The sequence below is a fragment of the Macrobrachium rosenbergii genome, chromosome 11, assembly GCF_040412425.1.
Source record: "Macrobrachium rosenbergii isolate ZJJX-2024 chromosome 11, ASM4041242v1, whole genome shotgun sequence".
Taxonomy (NCBI): domain Eukaryota; kingdom Metazoa; phylum Arthropoda; class Malacostraca; order Decapoda; family Palaemonidae; genus Macrobrachium; species Macrobrachium rosenbergii.
The window spans coordinates 1,314,180-1,324,179 of record NC_089751.1 but is presented as its reverse complement, the minus strand read 5'-3'; positions in this window follow the sequence as shown (position 1 = coordinate 1,324,179).

Genomic DNA, 10,000 nt, shown 5'->3' with positions numbered 1-10,000 from the left:
TGTAGGATTTATTCATTTAGCAAGCCCATATTATTACCTACCCAGTAATTCGTCATTCTCCTGATCTGTGTTTGCTATGTAAACATAATTAGTTAAGAGAACCCTTGAGTTTACGTAATTTTCCCTCACATGAAGAAGGCCCTAAACCACAGATTTTCCCTTGCTTTGTCTTCGAAGTTGCCCTAACATTGAGTCAGATGTGTAATAAATACAGTAGATTTCTTGATAATAGAAAGAGCTCACTGCGTTCACCCGTTGCCGCCCAGAATCAAGTAAGTATCCCTTGGGCATTTGTAGATTATATATATATATATATATATATATATATATATATATATATATATATATATATATATGTATATGTATATGTATATGTATATGTATATGTATATGTATATATATATATATATATATATATATATATATATATATATATATATATATATATATATATATATATATATATATATATATATATATATATATGTATCAGATCACAGGCTGACTAAGGAAACAGGTTATTTTCTACATTTGTCTTGACTTTACTCCGACGTTTCGTAATATCACCTTCATTACACCTGGGATTCTGTCAATAAACATCATAGAATTATAAAACAATCTTAAATTTGTTAAAAATCAAAAAGCTTTTTGGTTTTTAACAAATTTAGGATTGTTATATAATTTTATCATGTTTATTGACAGATTCCTAGAATATGTAATAAAGGTAATATTACGAAACGTCGGAATAAAGATAAAACAAATGTAGAAAATGGCCTGTTTCCTTACTCAACCTGTGATTTGATGTCACCTTGGTCTTCGCCTATCTGCACGTTGGTTGTAATATATATATATATATATATATATATATATATATATATATATATATATATATATATATATATATATATATATATATATATATATATATATATATATATATATATATATATATATATATATATATATATATACATATACATATTGTTGCAATTTTAAACCTGGGGTCTTGCTAATTCAATGGGGTATGCTAGGATGATGTGAAACTTACCTTAATTACCACAAAAATCTGGACTCCGACCTTGGGGACAGCTTAAATTACAAACAACAAAAATGCCTGAAAGGCTACTTCGGGGGAAAGTGATTAGAGAAATTCTGGGGTTTAACTTAATTCAGTATATTTACAAAGCAACACAACGGAAGAATGGTAGCGTAATTCTGGAGAAAATGAGGCGAAGCAAGTGATGGGAAATTCCAGGAGGGAATACAAAGGGGTTGCCTGCTTCACCGTTTTTGAAACGATGTAAGGATGGCCACTAAGCACACAGATGATACGCAAGTCCACAGTGAAAACTCCTAATCTGTAATTAAAACACGTACGGCTAGTTAACTGGCTCTAGCACTGTAATGAAGGAATCGAGGAATCACATAAAAGATGCCTAAACTGAACTCAGTTCCCGTGACTCGAACAACAGGCAATTACATTACCTTCTCATAAATGTTTTGCAAATTAAACAGCACAAAATACAAGCAATACAGGTCTCACTGTGATTATATCGCACTATGAAATGAAAGGAAACACAGCCGGAGAGTAACAGGGAACGTGGCTGACGAAAAACCTTAAATCCTGGTACATTACCTTTCTTTATGAGCTGAAATTCTCTTCTTATGAGGGCCAGCGAAGGAACGAATTAATTCACATCAAAAGTTACTTTGTTCTGCCTGCCACATGTCCTACATAGGTAGGCAAATGGGTAAAGGGACAGAGCTTAGTCCTCCGTGTCCTTGCCGACAATTCTAAGGCCGGGCGTAGCGTCCAGGGTTCTTTTATAGCGGTGGAAGTTACAGGTTTTCCTCCTAGGTGTGGTATTGTGATAAATTTGGCTCACGTGGGAACTGCGGGGCTGCACGGCTCAAATTCAAAATGGCGGAACACACGCGGTCCGCTGGCCTGCCTCGGGTGACGATTAGCTCTCAGCAGGAATCCGCACCTGGAATCAAGGGATTTTGACAGCAAGGTGGACAAGGAAAGATTTAAAAGGGTTTCCCCCCCCAAAAAAGGCAGTGGGAGAGGTTGTAGGGGCAAATTTCTCATAGTGAATCATACTAAATTTGCCTTATTTAATTACTTAGTCCTTTTACTTTAAATTTAGTGCAAAAAGGGTGGCATAGGAGGTAATATTCTTAATAATATATATAAATGCACACACACACACACACCACATATATATATATATATATATATATATATATATATATATATATATATATATATATATATATATATAAAAGTGTGTGTTGTGCGTGCGTGTGTGTGTATATACACACACACACATATATATATATATATATATATATATATATATATATATATATATATATATATATATATACACACACACACACACACACACACACACACGTGTTCTAAAATGTACTGAGTACATCGCGTCCTTTTACTTCTAATTTTTCACCCTCGTGGACCTCAGCTGAGTATATCTAAATCTATTGTCTTTTTCCCTTTCCAATAAAAAATTCAAGAGATCATGTGATTTACGACGCCGTGTATTTTTCTGTGTACTCCGCCACCTAATTCCTTTATTCCTTTTGTTGAAAAGAACATTCATTCCTTCCAGCAAAACTTTGAGTTCAAGTCATTTAAAACTTGATATGAGAGGACATCCAAAGAAAATGATTTTATATGGTTCTGAGAAATGTGCTATGTTTTGATATCCTAAATTAATTTCTGACTCAATATGCAGTCTGATTTAGAAGACTATTGTCCATACGTTTATATTGCTTTTCCCGTCCTCTCAACTCCTAAGAGCTCCTCTTCTCAGCTGCCTTGAAATCATCTACCAGGCCACCACAATCCTCATTTTCTCTATGGAGACGGGGATGGGTAGTGCTAAAGTTTTCAATTATGCTTTTTTTCTCCACGAAAAACCAGCCTTAGAATGATCTCAAATACCATTTTTATTCGTCTCTCTAATTCCTTCTTTCGGAAGCTAGTTCTTAAAGTATTTTATAGAACCTCTTTCCTCCACGGTTTGCGTGAGGTTGCCAATGCCGTTATTCTTATTCAAATAATGGCACAATGGCAGGATTACTGGAAAGAAACCCATTCATGGGGTGCTTGTAAGGCATAGAAAATGATCCATTATTTTCTAGGAGAGGCTGTTACAAAAAATACCTGCAAGTCTGTGATGCACGACTGTAGTTCCGAAAGTTATTTTTGCACAGGGATTCTACTGTTATCTGGAAACTTGTTGAAGGATACGCCTGTTTGATTTTATTGGATGGTGCTCTGTTTAAATGAAATGGGCGTTAGAGAATTATTCACACACCTGTATCAGTTTGTGTTAGGTAATCATCATAAGTTACCCTTTTACATGCTTCACTCTTATATTAACTTGATTAAGGGATGCACAGGCCTGTGCATATGTTTTTTGTTTAAAGGAGGTTTATATATTATTATCGTCACAAGTGAGAATTTAATACTGATTTGATGCCGCCATAGTAGACATAAATCATTTTTGTTAGTCATACAATGAAGATATTATATAGACTGCATATTACACCAAGCCTGTGCATCTTTTCAAATGGCCGGTGGAGTTAGGTACTGAGTATTCAAGATATCATGTGGTTGGAAATACCTAGAAGAGGGAAAATGATTTTTTTCCTTTGACTGCTAGTTGCAAATTGTTCATTTATTTAAGCTTCTCTGCTTTTGGGTCAGTGAGAAGTAAGACAGAGGTGTATGACCCCGAATGTGCAAGAAGAGTTCAAGTGCGGCTGAAGGCGTTTTACTGTGCGGGGAAGTTGACGAGGAAAGCTTCTCCCAGATTTAGCAACTAGGCAAGGAATCTGCCATAGGCCTTTTCACATCACACTGTACATGTATGAATAAAATTTTACCATTATAATAACGAGACAGTAGGTTACTGATTCAGCACTACCTTAGACCACCATAACTAAGCCCAGTTGGGCATTAAGCACATGCAAGTTGCTACTGAAACGCATTGCATACCAAGCATTGATTTCCTCGTTACTTACAGTCAACGCCCTTTTATTTCAAAATAAAATTTTTACTTCAAATCCAAATGACGAATTTCTAAGTAACATACTTATGTTTGATTGAAATATTTACCGAAGAACAGGGTGTTACTGGCATATTGTAGCATGCCTGTTATCTTCCAAAATCTTAGTTTCCTGTAGTGGAGCTGTTGGATTTGCAATGAGATAACATTCTATAGTGACGTTTATTGTAAGAGAACAGAGAGCCGACTGACTCGCAGTAGCGTTGCACCGTTGCAGGTTGCCACTTCTTATCAGTTGGCAGCACATTATCGAAACATATCGTACAGGAGCCAATAACTTTTTTTGCCTTAATATCTCGAGGTATTTCAAATAAAGAAGAATTTGAGCCTTGAACGACAGTCGGATCTTTGATTGATCTTCAACTATTTTCAAAATTAAGTTCGGTCCATAAAGACACTGTCTCCAGAATAATGGTGAACTCGACTGATATTTGCCTTCCATCTCACTGATCATAATGTTCAGTCTCTAATACATTGAAATTTTACGAATAACTCTACAAATAAAAGGAAAGCATGACCTTTAATAAGAATCAGTGGTGATGTATGACATACGATGAGCGCTGAAAATTTCAATTTGCTGCAATTTTATGAGCTTAAAATTAAATTTGGCACATCACAAGATCCTGTAATCTACTAATATTCTTTTTAAAATTGTGCCACTCTGTCTTCACTTTGAAAGACACTATAAATGTTTTAAGTATCTTACTTTCTTATAAAACTGTTAAATAATAACCTTTTTATGAGGACTGGTAAACTACAGGCGTAAAGTGACCTTACGCATCCGTAAACGCTTTCAGTTAAAAAAAGGAGAAAGTTCTTTCAATATCTGTCTCATGAGAAAATGAAAGTGAAGGTGACAAAAAAATGCTAGCATTCTGGCATATCAGTTGGTTTGAGTCAGTTTTGTCCGTGGAGTTAGACAACAGATGAAACATTGCAAACATGAGAATGATACTGCGAACAGAGATGGAAAAGCGGAACAACTGGGATGAATAGAAGAACAGAAGTTAACTACATAACGCACTGAAATCCTAGGAGCCGGCTTATCAGTTGAATTATCTGGCCTCTTAATGTCCAGTTTCGGGAAATATCAACAACCGAAAGTTCCATCACATTTATATCAAACAAAGTCAAAGAATCGAATGGAAGAGTGTACAAAGAAATCGGCAGTCACAATATCTTGTAGACAACGAAGTAAGTTATGGGTTCCCTGCTCAGATTGACTTATCAAATTGGAAGTGATATGTTTATCGAATAGCAATTTGAGATGGAGATACTCTGTTAAGGTTGCTAATGAAGAGAACTAAAAATGATATAAATTAATTTAAAAAAAGCATTTAAAGTTTTTGCAAACAGAACTTTATGCCCAGCAGTAGCAAAAGCTAAAAGACATCAAGAGTATTGTGAAAAGATGTTGCAAAGCCTCAGAGAGAAGATTATCAAAGGCCTCAGAACTGGGTGAGTTCACAGATAGTCCATGAGCCAGATACCCAAATTTTGAATTTGACTACCAAACAGAGGGACTAAATGCCATTATGGTTTTCAGTTAGCTTAGTGCCTGAGGTATATGAAAACATGACCAGGACTTTCCAGAAACCCAGCATAATACCATTTTGGCAACCATCTTTAAAGATGGCTGCCATTTTGAGGTAGATTTATCTTTTCTTGGGTAATGATCTGTAACTCTGGTTCAAATAGTCACAGACAGGCAAATTTTACATCAAACTGTTCAGGATAATATTCTACAGACAGGGAGCATACAATGATGAGATTAGGTTATCCATACTATGAAATATTCTAGGATATAGATTAGAAAAATCAAAATTTTCACACCTTTCCGGCTGACTTTCTCGATACTTGAGAGTAAGTCCAATATATATGGCTATGGAATGTTATTCTAAGGTAGCATTGACCTTTAGAACCACATATCACAATTAATCATCCTTTATTTAGATTGAAATACCATAACCAGTTGTTGCATAATACAAACACACAATAATGCGGTTCACGGGAAAAATCAACGAATACAGTACCATCAATTTGTCCATGTTGCTTTTCAAAGACACATGATTTGTGGTGCTTCATTCTTCATCACTATCTGACGAATCCTCCATATCCTGCTGTATTTCCGTTTCTTTATTTTTCATATTAGTGCATGTTTGCAGCTGACAGGCTGCAGTACACTCAAGTCCATTTCAAATACATGGGCAGTCCGATGGTCGACAAATTCGGACACACTTACACGACATTAAACCCAAAACTACTTCTGGGGCTAGGGGAATAGTCATCCATTGTATTACCAATTTTTGGTCCTCAGACATTTTCCACCCATGGCCTTGATTAGGATCAAGAATATCTAGCCAATTCTCTAAATATCACCTCCAGATTGCTGATTGATAGTTTGCCTGAAGTTTGTGCTGAACTAAGGTATTCTGGCATGGTGGTAGTTGCCCAGATTCTACATCTCCTTTATAGCTTCGAAACATCTCATATCTTAATTCATTAACTTTTGCCAATTTTGTTTGTCTACAGTACAGCTGACAGGCAAACTCTTCTATAATGTCCAGCACCTCATTAGAAAGTTCCCAGTTGGCTCTAAGTTTGGAAAATGCTGTCCTGTACTTTTCATTTTGAGCAACTAGCTTCAATGCTTTTAGTTTTCCCTGTCCTGCAAGTGCACTGACGGTGTCACATCCAGTCCATGAGTGCAGACCTAATGAAGCAGAGCAAATTTCATCTCCAAGTGCTGCAGCCAATTTGTTGATGTCAACAAGCCTAACACGAGATTTGGGACCTTTTCTAATAAAGAGTTTGCAGTTAATCAATTTGCTAAAACCAAGGCAAATCACAAAAACATCTGTATCATCAGTTACACAAACCACAGAGGGATAGGTTTCAGCAGCATGTTTGGCATGCAGCAATAGACGTGTATCTGCTTCTTCATGTTTGATGTTAGGTCATGAACTATTTGCCAGCAGTAGACGAGTATCTGCTTCTTCATGTTTGATGTTAGGTCATGAACTATTTGCTAGTCATTCTTTGTTAGTCTGAAACACTTATCTCTAGATGTCACTAACTTAGTACGATTATCCTTACTTTCCGAGCAAGCCAGCAGTCGCCTCCAATTTTTTATTTTGTGACCTGGTCTAATTTGGCTAAACACTACACCTTCATGTGAACGCCGATTCTCACGCTCAGCTGTTTTAATAGATTGATCTCTGTATAAATCAAATACAACATCAATTCTGGGACTTGTCTGGCCATGGTGCAGCATCGGACAGCTCACCAAAAGTACGATTCTCTTCACTAACTTTTTGAATGACCACCATTGCATCAATAACTGTGGCATATTGGCCAGGTATGGCCTCAGCAGGTGATACGCTACTCTCCAAGTGTTTGGCTAAAGCAGCTTTGTTGGTCTTTTTCATCACACCATCAGTACCTGCCAGTGACGAAGGTAAAAGCCCCAGAGGGTGACTAAGGACATCAAGCATGTCCAATTTGCGGTTCTGTGCTATGAGAATCATGTTCCCAAACACTCGACGGTCAGCTTTTAGAACAATTTCCTTCTTTGTACCTTTTACTGTCTTCTTTTTTCAAGTTCTGAAATGTTTTCAGCTTGTTTTTTGATGGGGTCATAGAAACCTTCTCAATTTTGCAGTCGCTGTCTTTGAAAATTTTGGTACGCTGCTTCTCCTTTTTGGTGCGCTGAGAGCAAATCACTGGAAATCTCAGTTGATGTTGTGCAAAAATGGTTGAAAAACGCAATTTTAGGCCCATATTATTGTTTTTTATAAAAATTTTGAAACGTGATTTATACCACTAAAAGGTGGGAGCCACGATAAAAATATGTTTATTCTCAATAATTAGAGGCTTGTTAAAGTCACATGCAAGCAAACATGTACAAAATAAAGGATTTTTAATAATTTATGCATGATTCGAAAAATTGACAAAAAAACTATATTTTTTCTGTAAATTTCATGAATAAAGCAAACTAAATAATAGAGAAGCCAAACAAACTATGATTTAATTGATGTGTATTCTTATTTTGAATAACTGGTATGTAATAAAATGGGATTGTGATAAATTGATTCAGTTCAGGGTATTTTTTTCTGGGATATAGTATATTTGCTGTAAAATGGCATCCATTTTTCAAAATAGCTGCCCAAACGCTATTTAGCTGGGAATCTGGGAAGTCCTGGTCTTGATTCCAGTCACTTCAGACCCTAAGATAAGTGAAAACCATATAGACAATTAGTCCCTCCATATGGTAGTCAAATCTGGTCTGGCTCATGGACTTAGATCTTTCCTCATGGCTGGAAAGGTGAGTGAGATCTGAAATGTATTAGAATGCAAAATGAACTGAAGTTTGAAATGTTTTAATGATGCTGGCACTTAAAATGAGCATTGCATAATCGTATAGGTTGATGTACAAAAGATGTAGGTACAGGTCCGTATTGAATGAACTAAAATCAAATAAAGCGAAGTGGGTTATCTTTTGCTAACCATCAAATTGTAGTTTTCAGAAGTTAAAGCAATGGGACTGTAGTGGAGTCATTCAGGAACATGATCAAGGCCATATATCGTAAAAACTTATAAAAATTTCTATGCTACCATCACTGGAGATGACTTCGATACCCTTAATGAAGATTTGTTATGCTCTCTAGTTTTCTGTAAAAAAAAAAAAAAAACTATTGTGCCAGCTTTGTCTGCCCATCCGCTTTCAGATCTTAAAAACTACTGAGACTAGAGGGCTGCAAATTGGTATGTCAATCATCCACCCTCCAATCATCAAACATATCAAATTGCAGCCCTCTAGCATCAGTAGTTTTTATTTTATTTAAGGTTAAAATTAACCATAATTATGCATCTGGCAACGCTATCTAAGAACAGGCCACCACCGGCCCGTGGTTAAAGTTTCATGGGTCACGGCTCATACAGCATTATACCGAGACCACCGAAAGATAAATCTGTTTTCGGTGGCCTTGATTATACGATGTACAGAGACCTCGATTGCGCCGAAGAAACTTCGGAGCATTTTTTACTTGTTTTTTCTCGAAATGTCTCCCCTTAGACACTGATGAGTGCGGGCTTCTAAATGCGTCTTTTTATAATTTGATTTTCTAGGGCTCCAGTATTGTAACTCCCAATTACATGTCATTTTCTGTAAATGACGAGGTATGATGACTATCTATTTTTAGTTATCCCGTTCTCCTTCAAAATAGAACAATATATATTAACTTCACTGGATACAAATGATAAAACAGTCAGGTATCTCAGGATGCGCAGTAAGGACAAGATATGTGGAAAAGAGGATAGTTAGAAAAACTTATAAATAATTAATTTTATGTAAATCATGATATCATTTATAGGCTGCTTGCCCAACTTAAATATTATGTTTTCCCTAAATGGGTCTTTCTGAGCCTTCCTGTGTAGTGAAAATGCTGCCGCGCCGTGAGATGCAAGCCTGCTGATCTAGAATGAAGTGAGGAAGACTTCACCTGGGGACAAGCAGTTTGAGAGTCAGTATATGTTTTGCTCAAAAGCAACAATGGAGTCAGCAACAGCAACTGCAAAGCAACTGTGACAGAGAGAATCCCTTAAACATTTAAAGCAACTGGAAATAACCATAACCTTGGCAAATGAGAGTTTAGTCAATATCAGTTCCTGTGCTCGAGTTCAACGGCCGGAAATATAAATGATAGATTCACGGGCGAGTTCAGGGGATCTGTAAATCAGTATAAATGTTCCAAGTTACAAACGAAGCGAAGTATGTTGTAGGTAAAGCGATGAGCATGTAGAGTTGTGCAGCATCCGTATTGAGTCAGCCAGGTAGAGATCGGTTACGAAATGAGTTATGAGGGGTACCCTTAATGGGGGAGAGGGGATATGGAGGCGGTACT